Below are 19,687 nucleotides of genomic sequence, written 5' to 3' on the forward strand. Positions count from 1 at the left end.
GCCAACATAATATTTTTGTACTTAGATGAGAAAGTTGGTGAATGAATTTTAAGAAGATCTTGCCAGAATGAAAAATGCCTTTGCTTTAATGATTCTGACCCCAGTCCACGTGTCATACCTGCGGCACCCTCTCCCTTAGTTTGTGATAGTACAAAACGAGCTGCCCTTCTTTGAAGTTTTTCGATGTCCTCCGTCAGTCCTATCTGATGTGGATCCCACACCTCACAGCAATACAAAGTTATTAGAAACTGTTGTATTTAGTTGAATTTTTGGTGATACATGTCTTTTTCTGGTATCCCCAGCAGCAGACATACATATGGACACAGGTGAGATGGCACGGTTCCCACAGCAGAGTGGTGCAGAAAGGTACCACGGACGCCTCGTGCAGAGTGTCGTATCGGCAGACCCACTGACCCGAGTGGTAACAGTGATAGACCGGGCCAGTCAGTTCGTACACTGAGATGGAGTAACACAGACGTGGCTTTCACACCGTGCTGTGCTGTGGGACCCACGTGCTACTCATTCGATCGTTCGCACCAGTCGCATTTTGTGCTTTTCACAGTGTCCTGATTCTCTTCTCTCCAGTAGATTGAGGCATGCATCAAGTTTGCTGGAGTAGTGATAATTGTGCCACCAGGACGGCTTTGCAGCAGTTTCGCACCTGTGCAGATACAAATGTTTGCGAAAATCACGTGTCGGTAAATCATTCGTAGGGATACGTGTCATTCTTCTGGAGTGATACGTAACACCACAAGAGGGACTGTCGGTGCATGTCGTGTCAGAAGGTGGCCCAATTTTGAACCATTCTGCACATCTACCCCTGGTAATCACCTACAGGCAAAGTGATTTAATCTTCCTCCAAACACCTCGTACAAGACAGTGCTGGAAGAGAATAACTGCACTAATCCAGATTGTGGTGTGATGATACAACTTTATTGTATCTTTGTTTACCCCTGTTCTCACCATATGTGAGTCCCTCTCACCCCGTCGTCTGACTGACGTGCTCTTCCTTGTTAAACTTTCGCAACCTGTCCGTCTCTTCTCACTGAGGAAGTAACTACTAGTACCAAAAACTACGAAGTGTATTGCCTTTAGTGTTATACATGCCAACCAGCATTCTACGTATTTCACCTCTTGGAGGTGAGTACGGGCCAGAAACTCGTCGGTTTTATCAATTATTCTTTTCTGACACGCGTATGAAAATTCCATTTTTTACATATCATGTCAACTAAACAGCTGATAACCTGAGCAAGACTAGTTTACTGAAATTGTTGAAGTAATTGTATCAGACAGGTGAAACATACTTCTAACTTGTTTATTGATACTGGTTTTTAAATGTACATATTGTGAAGTAACAGTGTTTTTTCTTTTTTTTTTTTACAGTGTGGCTGTTGACCCCTAATAGCCATTCTGGCTGGGAAGTGTGTAATGATTACTTTGGTGCATTTCCTGTTCACTGTCGGAGTAAATATAGCTACTTCTCAAAGCAGGTGAAGTGTATATTCTGAGATTTATATGTGTAGAAAATTTCTTCTGGTTTTTCAAAACTTTGGAAGAACAAGTGCTTACTATATTTTGAATTTTGTATCTTGAAGTTAACTGTGCAGTGCTGCAAATTTTATTAGATAGAACAGCTTATAAATTATGTCCTAATTGCACTATGAGTGAATCTTCATGTTATATTTATTTATTTAGTTTTGGTCCTGTGACATCTCATATATATAATAGAAAGAAACATTCCACGTGGGGAAAATATATATATCAAACAAAGATGCTGTGACTTACCAAACAAGAAAGAGCTGGTAGATAGACACAATAAAAAACACACAAACACACACACAAATTTCAAGCTTTCGTAACCCGAGGTTGCTTCATCAGGAAAGAGGGAAGGAGAGGGAAAGACGAAAGGATGTGGGTAAGAAGTCATTCCAATCCCAGGAGCGAAAGACTTACCTTAGGGGGAAAAAAGGACAAGTATACACTCTTGCGCGCGTGCATGTCCACACACACACACACACACACACACACACACACACACACACACACACACACACACACACACACCATATACAGACACAGGCATATATCTACAATGCTGTGGAGTGCAAATATCTTCATTAATAATCACAGGTACATCTAGTTCACTTTAATAATCGAATAATTGCCATAAACTGTTTATTAATTTAACTTTATAAAATTCTGTTTCATTCTGAGAGGTATTCATTTACAGAGTAGAAACTGTGACTTCAGCTTTTTTTTTGAACAATCTGTCTTGCTTTACCAACCTTATGTTGTTAGGAAGGTGGTTATACAATTGTGTGCCTCTATGAAGGACACTCTTCTGGTAGGCTGATGTTCTGGCATATGAGACATGAATGGTTTTGCCATTTCTTGTTGTGTAATTGTGCACAGAGCTGTTCAGCTGATAGGCATTGGAGGTTCTTAAATATTCTCTTACAAAGACTATTTTTTCAAATATATATAGGCATAGAAAAAGAGAGCAACATGAACCTTGTCTCTTTATGTTGGAGATGATTCTGATAGCTTGTTTCTGGCTTTTGAAAACAGATTGACTACAGGGTGCATTCCCCCAGAATATTCCATGTCGGATTGCTGACTGGAAATGTGCATGATATGCCTGTATTACTATTTCTCTATTACAACTTGTGCTTAGTATCCGTAGCATGTAACAGATTTATGGTAGCTTGGTTGTAAGAGCTTTAATGTGTGTATTCCACTTGAGATCACTCTGCAGATATATTCCTAGGAACTTAACATCATCAACTAGTTTTACAATTTTGTTGTTTATTTTCAATGCGTGTTCATTTTGTTGTTTATAGTGGGATATATGGCCACCGTAATCCCAGTGTTAATTATAAGTTTATTTTTTTCAAACCAGTGTGTTAGTTCCAGCAATGATGCATCTGTAGTTAATTGAAGCTCTTTTTGGTCTGACCCTGTAATCAAAATACTGGTATCATCTGCAAATAAAGTTTTCTGTTTGGCATGGACAGTGTCATTCAAATGAAAGAGGATAGAACCATATTTGATGGTAGTTTTTCCTGATGTGTTTGTTGTTCTTCTTGAAATGTTTTCAGTTATTGTGTCTTGTTTGAGAACAACTTTTTGTTGCCGGCTAGTAAGATATGATCTAATCCATTCATTTGGAATACCTCTAATTCCCTTTCTTTACAACTTATGTAGTAGGATACCATGATCTAAAATGTCAAATGTTTTTTATAGGTCCAAGAATATTCCAGTTGCCATTCCTTTTCATCTACAGCTTTTAGAATGGAGTGCAAATATTCATAGACTACTGTGGTTGTGGATCTAGAGTGCCTGAAGCCATGCTGATGATTTGACAGCAATGAGTTTTTGTTAACAAATTCTAGCAACCTATTATAAAAGAGCTTCTCAAAGATCTTTGAGGAGCCACTATGCTTTGCTACAGGTCTGTAATTGTTAATATTGTCTGTGGCTCCCTTTTTGTGCAAGGGGGTTACTTTTGCAATCTTTAGAAGATTTGGAAAGGTACCTGTGGAAAAGGAGTGATTAACAATATGCTTCAGAGGTGCTACAATATGATGTCTTCTGTGGTTTATAATACAATCTGGAATCTCATCAAAACTACATGAAAGTTTCTTTAATGAGCTCATTGCCAGTATGAGCTCACTCTGTGTGACCTGCTTGAGGAACATAGACGCCATGGGAGGTTTACAGTTCTCAATGTAGTATTCTGAAAGTTGCTTTGGACAAGATCATTTACAGATTTGCCAAAGTACTCATTGAAGATATTAGCTACAGAGGTAGCATCAGATACTTGTTTGTTTTCCAGCTTTAAGTTAATATTTTTTGCCACTGCTTTTGTGTGTGTTTCAGATCTGATGATGTTCCGTGCGGCCCGTCTTTTGATTTTTGATTTGTGGATATATTCATCGTTTCCCCTTCTCTTTGCCTCTTTAATAACTTTGTGGTAGATCTTACTGTATTCTTTGATATAATTTTGCATTTCTAATGATATATTATTTTGGTTATAATAGAGGGAAACATTCCATGTAGGAAATATATATCTAAAAACAAAGATGATGTGACTTACCAAATGAAAGTGCTGGCAGGTCGACAGACACACAAACAAACACAAACATACACACAAAATTCAAGCTTTCGCAACAAGCTGTTGCCTCATCAGGAAAGAGGGAAGGAGAGGGAAAGACGAAAGACGAAATATGTCTGCTTGTGTCTGTATATGTGTGGATGGATATGTGTGTGTGTGCGAGTGTATACCCGTCCTCTTTTCCCCCTAAGGTAAGTCTTTCCGCTCCCGGGATTGGAATGACTCCTTACCCTCTCCCTAAAACCCACATCCTTTCGTCTTTCCCTCTCCTTCCCTCTTTCCTGATGAGGCAACAGTTTGTTGTGAAAGCTTGAATTTTGTGTGTATGTTTGTGTTTGTTTGTGTGTCTGTCGACCTGCCAGCACTTTCATTTGGTAAGTCACATCATCTTTGTTTTTAGATAGATATATTATTTGGTTATATACGAATGTAGAAATCTTTTCCTTGCACTGAGATTTTTATGCCCTTAGTAATCCAGCTTTTGTTTCTGGTTGGTTTTAATTTATGTTGTTTTAGTGGGAAGACTATGTCAAAATAGTACAAAATAGTATATGATCCATGAAAGTTATCAAACATTCTATTTACATCTGTTTTATTGAACATTTCATCCCATGTTTCTCGGTTTAATATGTTGCAAAAGTTTGCTATATTGCCATCACTGAAATCTCTGCACTCAGTTATTTTAATGGGAGATATTTTCTCTGAACATAATTCCAGTGATAACAACACAGTCTCATGATCACTGTATCCCATCTTAACTGCCTCACTACTGTGTGGAGAAAAGGTTTCTTGAGTAAAAATTTGGTCTGCACCAGACCAAATTTTACCATGCCTAGTGATTCTTGTTGAAACTCTTTATCATATATAGTAATTCATCTTTGTAGTTTGAGGGTTTCAAAAAGTCTACGTTGAAGTCTCCACAGATGATTTTCTTTTTCTTTGGTTCTACAATATTTAACATCATTTCAAATTTACACAGGAATTCCTCTATGTCAGCATCAGGGGATCTGTATATAGTTATAATAACTAGGCTAGCTAAATGTCAGTAAGCTCAATAGCCGTCAAAGACTTCTTCTTTATTCAGTTCAGGATCTGTTTGGATTGCTCTATACCTTAAATTCTGCTTTGCAAAGATAGCTATCCCTCCATGTTTATAATAACACCTGAAAAATGAACTGACTACGGAAAAACCAGGGATCTTTAGTGTTTCTATTTGCGGTTATTCTAGCCAATGTTCTGTTATGCAGATAACATCAGCATTTAGGTCAGAACAAATATTATTTCTAGTTCTTGCAATTTGTTAGTCAGAGACTGAACATTATGATACATTATATGAAATGGCAGAAGGATGGATTTAATTTGCTTACTGCAGCTACTGCTTTTAGTCATTTCTGATGAACCAGTCACCTAAAATGAAGTCCTGACCCTGTTTGTCTTGTGTTCTTCTTCTTTGCTCTGTTTTCTACTAAAAAATCATTCAGGTGGGAAGGCGGTACTCTTTTCCTTCTGCCCTGCTCGATGGACACTGCTGCTGGTGTTGTTTCTTTTGTATTTATAGCAGAAGCTGGGACTTCTGCGCCTGTATTCACGGTGCTAGCATAACTTTTACTTGGGTATCTTCCTTGAGAGGTATCTAGTGTTGACACTGATTGTGTAGGCCTACTGTCAGTGTGGGAGCAATCTTCTGATGCTGTTCCTGTGGTTTGGGATGCTTCACTGCACTTTGATCGACTACGATTAGCGTTCTGTGAAACTGTTACTCCTGTCTGGGGTAGAGGGAAGGTTGTTAAATCAGGTGTGCAATGAGAACTTCTCAAAATTTCCACAGTTTTTTTTTTTTTACTGAGAAATGATTTTCCCCTCCTATTGAAGTGCATGCCATGTCTGGTAAAGAATTCACGCCCCATGTCCCCTGTAGGGAGAAATAATGCATTGTGAAAGGCATGTAATGATTGTAATACAATCTGTTGGCTTTCTGGATCTCTTTGTTCACACAGGAGAAATCGGGAAGGTAATGCCTGTGTGGAATTCCCACAACAATCATTGTTTGCTCGTCCAGTGATTTCGGTGTTTTCATTAAGCATCTAGTGGCTTCTTTGAGTTCATTTTTGTACACATTGTTAACCCCTGCTATTACTACCGTACACCAATCTTTATTGGCGAAATTCTTAACAACTTCACACATAGGAGCTCCCGGTTTGATGAAACTGGTGGCGTTTACACTGTGATCATTTCGTAAAATGTTTGCGATTCCTCTGCCACGACTGTCAGAATATATACCGATTTCACGTTTATTCCTCGGCTCTTTACGTAGGGTTGCCTTGTCATTCTTTCTGTTCTTTATAAGCTTTGAATTAGTTATACTAGGAGTCGAATTAAATTTGGAGATTTCTCATGAAATGTCATAAATTTTGTTCAAACATAAATAGGTATACTTCTGCAGTCTGTGTCAATTCCATCAAAATTCTTCTGCACCATTGTATAAAATGCTTGAAATACTAAAATAACTGACACCCTGGGGTGTGTTGCAGCAACCTTCTTTAAAGTATAGACTAATCTAAGTGGGGTGGTACTTCAGTATATTGCATTTCTATTGATGTCTCTCATCACGTGACTGTCGTCAGCTGTCTCGCAAGTGATCACGTTTTGTGGAAGTTTACAGGCTGCCGACAATTGAAACCGTGTCGGGCTATTACCGATCTGTCGTGCCGATCCTGGCGGATGTCGTGTTCCGGTCTCCAGGGGCGAGCAGGTAACTCGTGTATTCTGTTTAGCCAGCACCGCACTCGTATCCTATATCGTATATGACTGTAGTGTCGAGAGCTGATGCTACATCCTCACTGCATCCCACCAAGTTCCGAATACTGTGGCCACTCTTGCAAAATAATAAGATCTACAATTTCCGACAGTAAGTGAATCAGAGGAATGAAATAGATGACCAGCTCCCAGTGTCGCACTTACGTTACGTGGGGAAGGCATCGGCAAACACGTAGGTGAGGTGCTACACTGCGGAGGCATCGTACGGAGGTTCTGGAGTTGCTGCAGCGTACGCAGCTGTCGTCTCCGTTACCCGACATCGTGTCAGCAGTGATCGTATAAAATCTCTCGACACTGCACGCCCTCACGAGATACGGCGTGAGTCGAGTGGTGCTAATGTGGGGGACCTGGAAGGCCTCTTAGTACGTGGATAGCAGAATGTGAGTACTTTCAGCTGGGGCAGCACAACAGATTAGAACTAGCAGAACACCACCACAATTGCAGGAAGCCTGTAAGACTCCAAAATGCTTGACTCGTGTGATAGTTGTAGACACACAAAGGCACAGACAAAATTAGAGAAAAAAAAACTGAAATCTTGAAGCAGCTTAGCAACAGAAGTGGCTTAGCAACATCGGCAAAGAGGACAGTTACGGGCTTCCGACATCCCAGTCGTTAGCAGTCCCGATATGCATGTTAAATGTAATTATTTGACAGTAGTTAAACTCAACATTTACATGAGCTGCTATCATTTTTTTTCCACAGCTAAGAGCAGTACCTCCTCATTAGTCATTTTTGTACAAAGCACTACCAACAATAGTAAACTGTAGAAGCTCTGGTTTGCCCCTGACCTCTGGTATTGTGAGGCCAATTAAAACTTAGAAAATTGAAGTCAGTGGTCCTGCAACGGCAATGTAAGCACAGTACTTTTAATTACCCAGCCCTAGCTAAATCAGTCTTTGCCCTCAGGAAGGTTGCTGTGGCATAGCTAAAACACCAGTTATTATATATTAAGTATTATACACCTTGATGCAACAATACAACCAGATATGCATTTATGAAATCCACTTGACCAGTTTTGAATTTGTTAAAGCAAATTTTGCATATGGAGTAAAGTTTTGCTGAGTGAATGTGTAAGGTAAAGACTAAGATGAACTTAATTCCTAGAGAAAAGTCAGGTACACATTATATGGCAGTTTAAACATCTTTTATTGAATGCTGCACCACATTTCAAAGTGACACACCATGACTTTATTTTTCAGCTCCGTGTTTGTAAGCAAAGGTCAGCCCGTTCTACCCACCATGCAGTTCCTTGACAATAGAAATCCACTCCTCGGTTACAGAGCTATTTGAGAACAGCTGTTTGAATGTCCTCATCACTGGAAAGTCTCTTTCCCACAGATGTTCTTCTGGCTTGCCTAAAATATGACAATTTACTGTGCAATAACCTTCCAATTAGTGTCACCCACGTCGATGTGGCTTCTGTCAAATTGTTGGCACCATTTCACTATAGCTGAACGTGACATTGCATTTTGCTCCACATATTCAACACACATTACACAAATATCACAACAAAACTAATTCAAGGAAGGTGTGATTTCAACTCCAGAGCGCAACTACCAATGAATGATAAAACCGTGTTTCTATACCCTGTTACTGCATTAGAGGTCAAAATGCCTTAAATCAGTTAAAAAATAAAATCAAGAAGTGTGACCAGTCTGATGTTATCAATTACCAGCCTATATCATTGTTATCTGGATTTTCAAAAGTAATTGAAAGGCTAATGCATGAAAGACTGTCTCATTTTCTTAATAAAAATCAAATTCTAGTTAAAGGGCAAAACGGTTTTAGGAAAAATATGTCAACTGACACAGCAATTTACAACTTTTTAAAACTGATCATAAATTCTGTAGACAAAAATGAATTAAACTGTGGCCTGTTTATGGACCTGTCTAAGGCTTTTGATGTCATTGACCATAATTTACTGCTAAGGAAACTATACTGCTACGGGGTTCGTGGAGTAGCACACGATTGGTTCAAATCCTTTCTAATAGGTATCAGAAAGTAGAGATACAGCATGCGGGTAAAGTCTACTTGTTGGCATACCAGAGAGTAGGGGTACGGTGTGCTGCAGGGCTCTGTACTGGGACCATTGCTGTTCTTAATATTTATAAATGATTTGCCAAGACATTTATCAGCAGCAGATGCAGTATTGTTTTCTGACGACACCAGCCTATTTGTCAAAGCTACGAATGAAATTGACTTACGCAGTAGCCACAGAAGAAGCGAACATGTTGTTTACAAACAACAAATTAATTGTTAATGACAAAAAAACAGTTTAGATGAACTTCAGACATATAACAAACAAGGTAAAATCTGACCTAACTGTAAAACTTGGGCAGTGTAACATAGAGCAAACCCCCCCCCCCCCTTATGTTTTTAGGATTATGGCTAGATGAATATTTAATGTGGGAGAAGCGCACAGAAATGTTAAACAAAAAATCAAGTCAGTATTGTTATGTTCTTAGAATACTAAAAAATTCCTGTACTGTTGATGCAGTGTTATGTTCATACTTTGCACTCATACATAGCACACTAAGATATGGTATCATATTTTGGGGGAATACCAGTTTGGCCAAAAACTCGTTTGTGCTTCAAAAGAGGGCAATAAGGATAATCAGAGGTATGACACACAGAGAATCATGTAAAAAAGTTTTCAAGGAACTACAAATCATGACTATACCATGTATCTATATTTATGAAAGTGTATGTTTTGTGAAGGCACACCAGGAACATTCTTTGTTAAATAGTCAAGTTCATAACTACAAAATGAGAAATAGAGACAACTTTCATAGAGAAAGTCACACAAAAGCTCTGTATCACAAAAGTGTTCTTTATCAGCCAATAATCTTGTTTAGTGCACTACCAAATGAAATTAAAATTATACCAAAATTCCACATATTCATAAAAGAACTTAAAAAAATGTTAATTGGCAAGAGTTTTTATAGTGTCAAGGAATACTTAAATCACCAGCATTCAATACACAGTAGCTTATTTCTTTCATCGTAATGACCCAAAATGCTCATTGAAAACTAAATTGTATTCATCTATTATTCTAATTTAACATATTATGAATGTTGTTACGCGTATGGTTTCATGTTATATGTAATAATATTTTATTTATGGACATGTAATTGTAAATCTTTTCATGTCCTATTTTCTATGTAACACAATGTACCTTGTGACAAATCCTATATCATTTTTATAATGATGAGATACAAGGATACTAAGTAAATAAGTAAATAAAAACAAATAAATACTGCAGGAATTTTACAGTGAATCTGTGTGGATTATATATGTTAGGCTCACAAGAATTGTACTGTCCTGCATACTTCAACTTTGAAGTAAGTTTGCAGTTGCCATGCCATTTCAGTGTTATGCGCACTGCAGCAGAGCTGACTCTGCAGAAAAGCCAGAATGCGCACTCTCTTCTCTTAGTGACATCCTACATAAGTGAGGTAGTGGTCAGTAACAGGCCAGCAATGAAGATGTAGTGTTAACAATGACTATCAAGGTTGGGGTTGCAAAAAAATTTCAGGGCTACACACTACACGTGGAAGGAATAGCTTCTTGTCAAAAAATGTACAGTACACTGTATGTCTGCACATACATACGTACTCTGGAAGCCCTCTTACTATTACTGTACTTTGTTCATCGTAAGAATAAACCTGATGTAAACAAACACAAAATGTGCTGACGGGTCAGCAGCCGTAGCTCCACTCTTGGAAGTAGGTCCACCTTATGTATTAGATATCTTATTACTACGTCACTGTTAATGAAACTTGACATTCTGGTGTATCAACAGCCATCAATGTTTTTCTTACTCATACTTTAGCTACATAATTTTTATGCAAAAATCGGGCACAGTCACAGTCTCTGTAAATGCTACTTGTGCTCTGATTGTCTCACTGTTAATAGTACTATGAAAATGGATGACACTGCTTCCTGTTTTGTAGTGAAACACGCATGCAGAATACCATTAATGGCGAGAAACAAATTGTTCTCAGTATTTTTCACAAGATTACGGAGAAAAATCAGCTTTGACATTTTTTGAGAAATGTTACGTAATAAATACGAGGATGTATTCCAATTACATGCATAACATAATTGGTAGTATCGGAGAATGTTAATTGTGTATGCTGTGAGGTGGCGGTTCAAATTTTGTTGTGATCTATAATTTTTTTTGTTTGGTTTGCATACCTAAATCATTTAAACATGAAATTCATCAAATATATGATAAATACTAACAAAGAGATAGAGGGGCTGGCCAGTACTTACCTCAGTACAGCCGATAGATACACATAAAACAGAACTGAAAATTTACATTCCTAGCTTTCGGAACTTTGTTCCTTCATCAGGGAGGAGAGAGGGGAAAAAAGGGAAGAAGGGAAAGTGCATTCAGTTACTCACAACCAGGTTATGAAGCAACAGGGAAAGGTAAACAGGGAGGGTAGCAAGGATGGAGGCATGGTTGTCAGAGGGAAGCCAAAGATATTCTACTGTAAGTACTGTGCCAGCTTCAAACCAAAGAGGATGCATACAGAAGTAAAGAGGTATATAGTATAAAGATAAACACAACTATGTAGGATGAAAAGATGCGTGAATGGCTAAAGAGGAAATGGAAAGAGGAGAAGACTGAAGAGTGAATGGGAGTGAGGTGGTTTAACGTAGGTTCAGTCCAGGGGGATGGCGGGATGAAAGGATGTGTTGGAGTGCAAGTTCCCATCTCCGCAGTTCAGAGGGACTGGTGTTGGGTGGGAGAAGCCAAATGGCACATACGGTGTAGCAGGTTCCTAGGTCCCTAGAATTATGCTGGAGGGCATGCTCCGCTACTGGGTATTGGGCATCTCCTAGGCGGACAGTTCGTCTGTGTCCGTTCGTGCGCTCAGCCAGTTTAGTTGTTGTCATGCCGATGTAAAAGGCTGTGCAGTGCAGGCATGTCAGTTGATAAATGACATGTGTAGTTTCACACGGAGCCCTGCCTTGAATTGTGTATGTTTTACCAGTAGCGGGGCTGGAGTAGGTGGTTGTGGGGGGATGCATGGGGCAGGTTTTGCAGCGGGGTCGGTTACAGGGGTAAGAACCGCTGGGTAGAGAAGGTAGTCTGGGAATATTGTAGGGTTTAACAAGGATGTTACGGAGGTTAGGGGGGCGATGAAAGGCAACTCTGGGTGGTGTGGGGAGAATTTTGTCAAGGGATGATCTCATTTCAGGGGTTGACTTGAGAAAGTCATATCCCTGGCGGAGTAATTTGTTGATGTTTTTGAGGCCAGGATAATATTGGGTGACAAGGGGGATGCTTCTGTGTGGTCTGGGGGTAGGAACATTGTTGTTGGACGGGGAGGAATGTATTGCTTGGGAAATCTGTTTGTGGACAAGGTCTGCAGGATAGTTGCGGGAGAGGAAAGCACTGTTCAGGTTATTGGTGTAATTGTTGAGGGATTTGTCACTGGAGCAGATACGTTTGCCACGAATACCTAGGCTGTAGGGAAGGGAGCGTTTGATGTGGAAAGGATGGCAGCTATCAAAGTGAAGGTACTGTTGTTTGTTTGTGGGTTTGATATGGACAGAGGTGTGGATGTGAGCTTCAACAAGATGACGGTCAACATCCAGGAAGGTGGCTTGGGTTTTGGAGAAGGACCAGGTGAAATTCAGATTCGAAAAGGAGTTGAGGTTATGGAGAAAATTAACGAGTGTTTCTTCACCATGAGTCCAGACCACAAAGATGTCATCTATAAACCTATACCAGGCCAGGGGAAGCAGCTGTTGGGTCTTCAGGAAAGCCTCCTCCATGCGGCCCATGAAGAGGTTGGCATAGGAGGGAGCCATCCTGGTTCCCATGGCCGCTCCCCTGATTTGTTTGTAGGTCTGGCCTTCAAAAGTGAAGTAATTATGGGTGAGGATGAAGTTGGTAAGTGTGATAAGGAATGAGGTTTTTGGAAGATCTTCGGGTGGGCGTTGGGAGAGGTAGTGCTCGAGGGCAGAGAGACCATGGGTATGTGGGATGTTTGTGTAAAGGGATGTAGCATCTATGGTGACAAGAAAGGTTTCAGGTGGGAGAGGAGTGGGAATGGATTTGAGGCGTTCTAGGAAGTGGTTTGTGTCTTTGATGTAGGATGGGAGTCTGCGGGTGATAGGTTGTAGGTGCTGGTCTACCGGAGCTGAGATACGTTCGGTTGGGGATTTGAAGCCTGCTACAATGGGACGGCCAGGATGGTTCTCTTTGTGGATTTTGGGTAATAGGTAGAAGGTAGGGGTACGTGGCTCAGGTGGAGTGAGTAAGTCTATGGAAGCCGTTGTGAGGCCTTGTGAGGGACCTTGGATTTTTAGGATTTTTTGCAGCTCAGTCTGGATGGAGGGAATGGGATCCTGGGTAACAGCTTTGTAAGTTGAGGTGTCAGAGAGTTGACGCAGTCCTTCTGCCACATACTCCACACGGTCAAGTACGACAGTTGTGGAGCCTTTATCCGCCGGGAGGATGACAATAGAGCGGTCTATTTTCAGTTCCTTAATGGCACGGGATTCAACTGGGGTGATGTCGGGGGTTGTCGGGATGTTCTTCCCCCTTGTCACCCAATATTATCCTGGCCTCGAAAACATCAACAAATTACTCCGCCAGGGATATGACTTTCTCAAGTCAACCCCTGAAATGAGATCATCCCTTGACAAAATTCTCCCCACACCACCCAGAGTTGCCTTTCGTCGCCCCCCTAACCTCCGGAACATCCTTGTTAAACCCTACAATATTCCCAGACTACCTTCTCTACCCAGCGGTTCCTACCCCTGTAACCGACCCCGCTGCAAAACCTGCCTCATGCATCCCCCCACAACCACCTACTCCAGCCCCGCTACTGGTAAAACATACACAATTCAAGGCAGGGCTACGTGTGAAACTACACATATCATTTATCAACTGACATGCCTGCACTGCACAGCCTTTTACATCGGCATGACAACAACTAAACTGGCTGAGCGCATGAACGGACACAGACAAACTGTCCGCCTAGGAGATGCCCAATACCCAGTAGCGGAGCATGCCCTCCAGCATAATTCTAGGGACCTAGGAACCTGCTACACCGTATGTGCCATTTGGCTTCTCCCACCCAACACCAGTCCCTCTGAACTGCGGAGATGGGAACTTGCACTCCAACACATCCTTTCATCCCGCCATCCCCCTGGTCTGAACCTACGTTAAACCACCTCACTCCCATTCACTCTTCAGTCTTCTCCTCTTTCCATTTCCTCTTTAGCCATTCACGCATCTTTTCATCCTACATAGTTGTGTTTATCTTTATACTATATACCTCTTTACTTCTGTATGCATCCTCTTTGGTTTGAAGCTGGCACAGTACTTACAGTAGAATATCTTTGGCTTCCCTCTGACAACCATGCCTCCATCCTTGCTACCCTCCCTGTTTACCTTTCCCTGTTGCTTCATAACCTGGTTGTGAGTAACTGAATGCACTTTCCCTTCTTCCCTTTTTTCCCCTCTCTCCTCCCTGATGAAGGAACAAAGTTCCGAAAGCTAGGAATGTAAATTTTCAGTTCTGTTTTATGTGTATCTATCGGCTGTACTGAGCTGAGGTAAGTACTGGCCAGCCCCTCTACCTCTTTGTTAGTATTTGTTTCACATCTTATATGAGATTTTCCATTAATCATTCAAATATATGATAATTAACTCATACTTAATTATTATTTTTAAAAATGCACATCTTCTGGTTTCTAATTGCATATTGCAGGCATAATTCTGTTTTTCATTGCAAATATAAATTCTTAATTATTGATATTTTATAAAAGATTGTATAAGTGAAGAAAACATTGGTTACTTATACTGGCCACACAAACCACAGCTGGTCCGTGGCCTCACTTATTCCAGCCTTCCACAGCTTCCTGTCGGTTGTAACTTCATTTCCCAGATGCAGTATCTTCAAGTCTCCCATGGTATTATCCGTCCATCTCATTCTCGGCTGTCCTAGTGGTCTCATTCTTTCGGCTTCTCCATCCAGCCATAACTGCTTTATATTTTTCTGAGTACTTTATTATTTTCAAAAGTGCCGAGATTCCCCCCCTGAGTACAGTTCCCAGTTTCTCCAAGCCTTCTATTCTCTTTCCTATCACGCAATATCATTCCTGAAAGCCAGAACATTTACTGTTTTTCCCCTACAGTGACTCCCGCAGATTCTTGTATTACTCTCCTTAGTGTGTTGTTGAGTGCCAAATTTGACAGTTTTAGTTATATAATATCTGCTTGTCACACTCCTGCTTTTACCTCAAATGCTTCTGAGAACTCCCCCTGTACTTTCACTCTAGACTTTGATTCCATCACAAAAATTTTAGTTAGCTTTATCAGCTTGGCCAATATCCCATACTCTGCCATTATCCTCCACATCTCCTCTCTCACTATGCTGTCATATGCTTTGTTGAAGTGTATAAACATACAGAAGATATCCTGATTGTGTTCCCAGTTCTTATCTAGTATTTGCTTTAGTGTGAATATTTGGCCAGTTGTTGACTTCCCCTTTCTGAACCCTTCTTATGCTGTGTCTAATATTTCTTCAGTATATGGGTTGAGCCTGTTCTTGATGTTGTTTTATAGCACATATGTAGTAGAGACATCACTCTGTAGTTCAGTGTCAACATTTTGACTCCCTTCTTGTATAGGGGACGTACAGTAGCAGTTTTCCATTCCTCCAGCATTACTTGTTTCCTCCACACCTATTCTATCAATTCGACTAACCATTCATGTATCTTGTCTCCATCTTCTTTGATGAGCTCTGCTGATGTCATGTCTATACCTGGGGCTTTCCCATTTTTCAGTCTTTTTATTGCCTCCTTCGCCTTTCTCAGAGTTGGTTCTTCGACTAATGGTTGTACGTTCTGATTGTTTTCTGTCCCTTTTTTTTTTTATGTAGGTGTCTACTGGGAGTTTTTCAGCAGTTCTTTGAAGTATCTCTGCCAGCTCTCTAGATTCCTTTCATTTGTAATGATCAGTTTTCCATTCTCATCCTTCATTATCACAGGTTTAGCTTTGTACTTCTTTCAATAGCTTCTCATTGTTCTGTAAAACTGTTTACTATTATTGTGGCCATAGTCCCTCTGCCTTCTCTTTCTATTTATTTATGAATGATCTTTTCTCTCGCCTGATTGTTCTCTCCATTTCTGTCGTGGCTGTCACGGGTGTTATTTGGTTTTCATATTTTGTTGCTTATCGTTCCCTGTCGGAAAGTCTTCCTGGCCTGAACTACTTTTCTAAATGTTTCACTGACTGTGGTTTGCACTTGATATTGCTATTATTGTTATCTTCTAATAGTTCCTGTGCTGTCTCCTTTATAACTGTTGTTATCTTGTTCCATTTTGTATTGATGTCTTCATCTTCTTTCCTATTGCTTTATTCTCAAGTTCTGTGAGTCTATTTATAAGCTTAATTTTAAACTATTTATTCACCACCTCTTCTTTTAGCCTACTCAAATTTACTCTGTGGGTTCTTTTGCCACTGTTGCTCTTACTTGGTTGTGTTGGTAATGATTGTTTCATCTTTATTAGCACAAGAGAATGATCCGATCCTGTCTCAGCCCCTCTCATTGTCCTAACACCTATTACTGTCGTTTTATGTTTTTTGTCTATCAACACATGGTCTATTCGGTTCCTAGTTATCCCATCTGATGAGGTCCCTGTTGCTTTATGTATGTCTCTGTGGGGAAATGATGTACTGACTATTTTCACGTTTCTAGCTGTGGCGTAGTTGATGAGCCTCATACTATTATCATTTGATTCAGTGTGCAAGATGAACATGCATATATATATATGGTTGCCATTGGTCTTCTTGCCCTATTTTGACATGTCTTCCAGCACAATCTGATGTCATACTGTGATAATCGGGAGCGCATCTGGTCTAAGGTGTCATAGAATTTGTCTTTTATGTCTTCCTCCTTGTCCTCAATTGGGGCATGGGCACTTGCTAATGAGATGTTTCTGTATTTACCTTTGATTCTGTTGTAGCATATCCTTTCACTGACATGTTCCAGTGTCATCACATTGACCAATATTTTATTACGTACAGCAAATCATGTCCCAAATATATGGCGACCATATTTTTTCCTCTGTGTATGATTGTATAGTTTTTCTCTCTGCGCATGCCTTGCCCAGGCCATCTTATCTCATGCAGGACTATGATATAGGAACCCTCCGGTTTTTTACTGTGTTGAATGTTAGTCCAATGATTAACCCTCCCACTTTATCTAGGCTTTGGTCCAGCTGGAAGGTTATCTTCTTCCCAGGCTTGGTTTAAGAAAACATTACACAATTAAATTTTTTGAAGAAAAATTAAAAATCAAATACTCTTTACTTGAATGTGCCCATTGTTTTATAGGACAGATTTCGTCTCAAATGAGCCCCCACAGTGAAACGTGTCATAGAAACATGGGAAACAATAATTTTCATGGTGTCAAACGCACTGTAAAAATGCTACATTTTTACAGTTGTCACTGTACCACTGCAGTCTGAACCCAACGGAATTGATCTGGAGCCAAATCAAGGAATTTGTCATGAGAAACAAAACAACATTTAAGCTGCCAAATGTACTATAACTAATGCGCGAAGCTTTGTGAGATGTCACTGTTGAACAGTGGGGAATTGCAGAACAGCCCATCATAAAAGAGGAGGAGGAAATGTGGATTTTTTGGTGGCTTAGGATTCTGTTGTCGATTGCCTCGTTATCAGTGTAGCAGTACTATAATGTGCTCCTTGGAGTCCAATATGGGATCAGAGATTACCAGACGAGTGACAGTAATACCTTCAGTGACTTCAGTATTTAATTACGCCGCATATAGCTCGTGCAGGAAAAGCACCCTTGTTAAAGTCTGAAATTTTCAGCACTCTTGTTTTTAATTACAGTACTGGGTTAGCTAAGATCGAGAGCATGTTATGTTTTCTATTCAGTCACCTAAGAAGCGTATCTCCTGAGTTTTGCCATATAGTATTTCCTTCTGTCTAAAAACTAAATGACATTCAGTGCTATGTTGTTCTCTGCTTGTCTTTTTTTTGTCTGTACTGCTAATGTTCACATCACTGCAGTGTCGTTGGATCACTTGCCTGGTCATTGGTGTCCAAGTTAAATGCGCCAGAAAAGCTGTTGCCCCGTATCGTTGCCGAGTTGACGTATGCGGAAGGCACAGGATAAAACGTATCCTCGTTATCGTACTTGACTGTACTCGGGCCAGCTCCACGTGAAACGAAATCTGTTCGGATTCCAGCAAATGTGGAAGAATATGTAGTGTAATGTCTACATGAAGTTTAGGCTTATGATGAACAGAGTATAGTCATTTCCCTGAGAGCAGTGGAATCTTTTGCTGTAAGCTGCAAATCTTGGTTCTCTAAGTTTTCTCAATACTGTTTTGTGATAAGAATATCGTCTTCTCTCCGGGGATTCCCATTTGACTCAGCAAAGAATCTCCATAATACTCATGTGTTGACCAATTGCTTCGATGCCTTCTTTTAATTCTATCTGGTGTCAAATCCAAATACTTGAAGAGTACTTGTGAATGGATCATACTAGTGTTCTATACCCAGTCTCCTTTGTAGACGAGCTAAACTTCCCTAAAGTTCTCCCAAACTGAAGTCGACCATTTGCCTTCATCATTAATGTCCTAATGTGCTTGTTCCCTTTTGTATCACTTTTCAATGTTATGCCTAGATACACTCACCATTATTTACTTCATCATGGTCTAAATCTCACCAAGCAAATATTTATTTTAACAAATTTTTGCCTTTATGTAATAACTTTTTCTATGGCAGAGACAAATATGTTATGCAGACACTGGAAAGAAACATTATAACCGTATGCATTATTTGGCATTGATTTTTTTTCCCTTATTGTACTAACTTATCTTTGTATTTCATATAACACAACTTCGTTCTATGCTCTGTGGTTGTTGTGAGCTTCCTAATGAATTGGCAGCTATCTTGTAGTGACTGGTATAAAAGAAATAGTGTATATGAGTACTCTAGATCTGCTTGGCTGTGTTATTATATCTTATGTCACTAAACTGCATTGAGAAATACAAAAGATTTTCATTTAAGGACAATACAGTCTTGTTTACTTAATCACAGGCAGGAAATGGATGCCAGGGCTATTTGCGGCTCAAAGAGACTAAAATGATGTAGAGCAGTCTTGAGTTATTGTCTGTACTGTTTGTAAATGAGTATTTTTTAAACAGGGCTAAGAAACTGTGGAATAATGGGAGGAGGAAAGGTAGTCTGTCACCATATAACCGAAATGTTTAACAGTAAACAAGCACATAAACGAAATTGAAAAGTTACTGAAATCTGCAGTTCACAACCACAAGAGGGCCACTAGAAGTAAAAATAATTTCCTATTAAAAGTGCACCCATCATCATAATTGAATGGTTCATTTTGATCCATTTTGTAGCTTGGACAATACAAACAGAGACAGAGAGAGAAAATACAAGCAGTACAAATGTCAGTTTAGAAATTGCAATCATAATTTACTTATTATAATGATGTGTAGAAATTTTTGACAGTCTGAATTTCAGTTTACAAATGCTATCTTTTATAATTCAAAAATTATTTTACTAAGTAAAAGCAATATATCATCAGAAATTATATTTGTTTCTTTATAAAGAATTTTTGTTTTGCTGCTATTTTAAATGCTAAGTTGGCCAGACAATGGTTTTAATTGTTGTGTGTAAAACACTTTTCTAATATAACCAAGCAACCCCCCTGATTCTTTAAGGACACAA

The 19,687-nt window shown here is 39.7% G+C and overlaps 1 long non-coding RNA gene across 1 annotated transcript in view; it reads left to right on the forward strand.

Annotated features, from left to right (window-relative positions):
* LOC124552724 overlaps window positions 1-19,687 on the forward strand; it is a 105,108-nt gene that overhangs the window by 21,132 nt on the left and 64,289 nt on the right. The window contains exon 2 of the long non-coding RNA XR_006967967.1: window positions 1,384-1,490. This is a non-coding gene — a long non-coding RNA (uncharacterized LOC124552724). The remainder of the gene's footprint in view (window positions 1-1,383; window positions 1,491-19,687) is intronic.

The sequence above is a fragment of the Schistocerca americana genome, chromosome 10 (assembly GCF_021461395.2).
Source record: "Schistocerca americana isolate TAMUIC-IGC-003095 chromosome 10, iqSchAmer2.1, whole genome shotgun sequence".
NCBI lineage: Eukaryota > Metazoa > Arthropoda > Insecta > Orthoptera > Acrididae > Schistocerca > Schistocerca americana.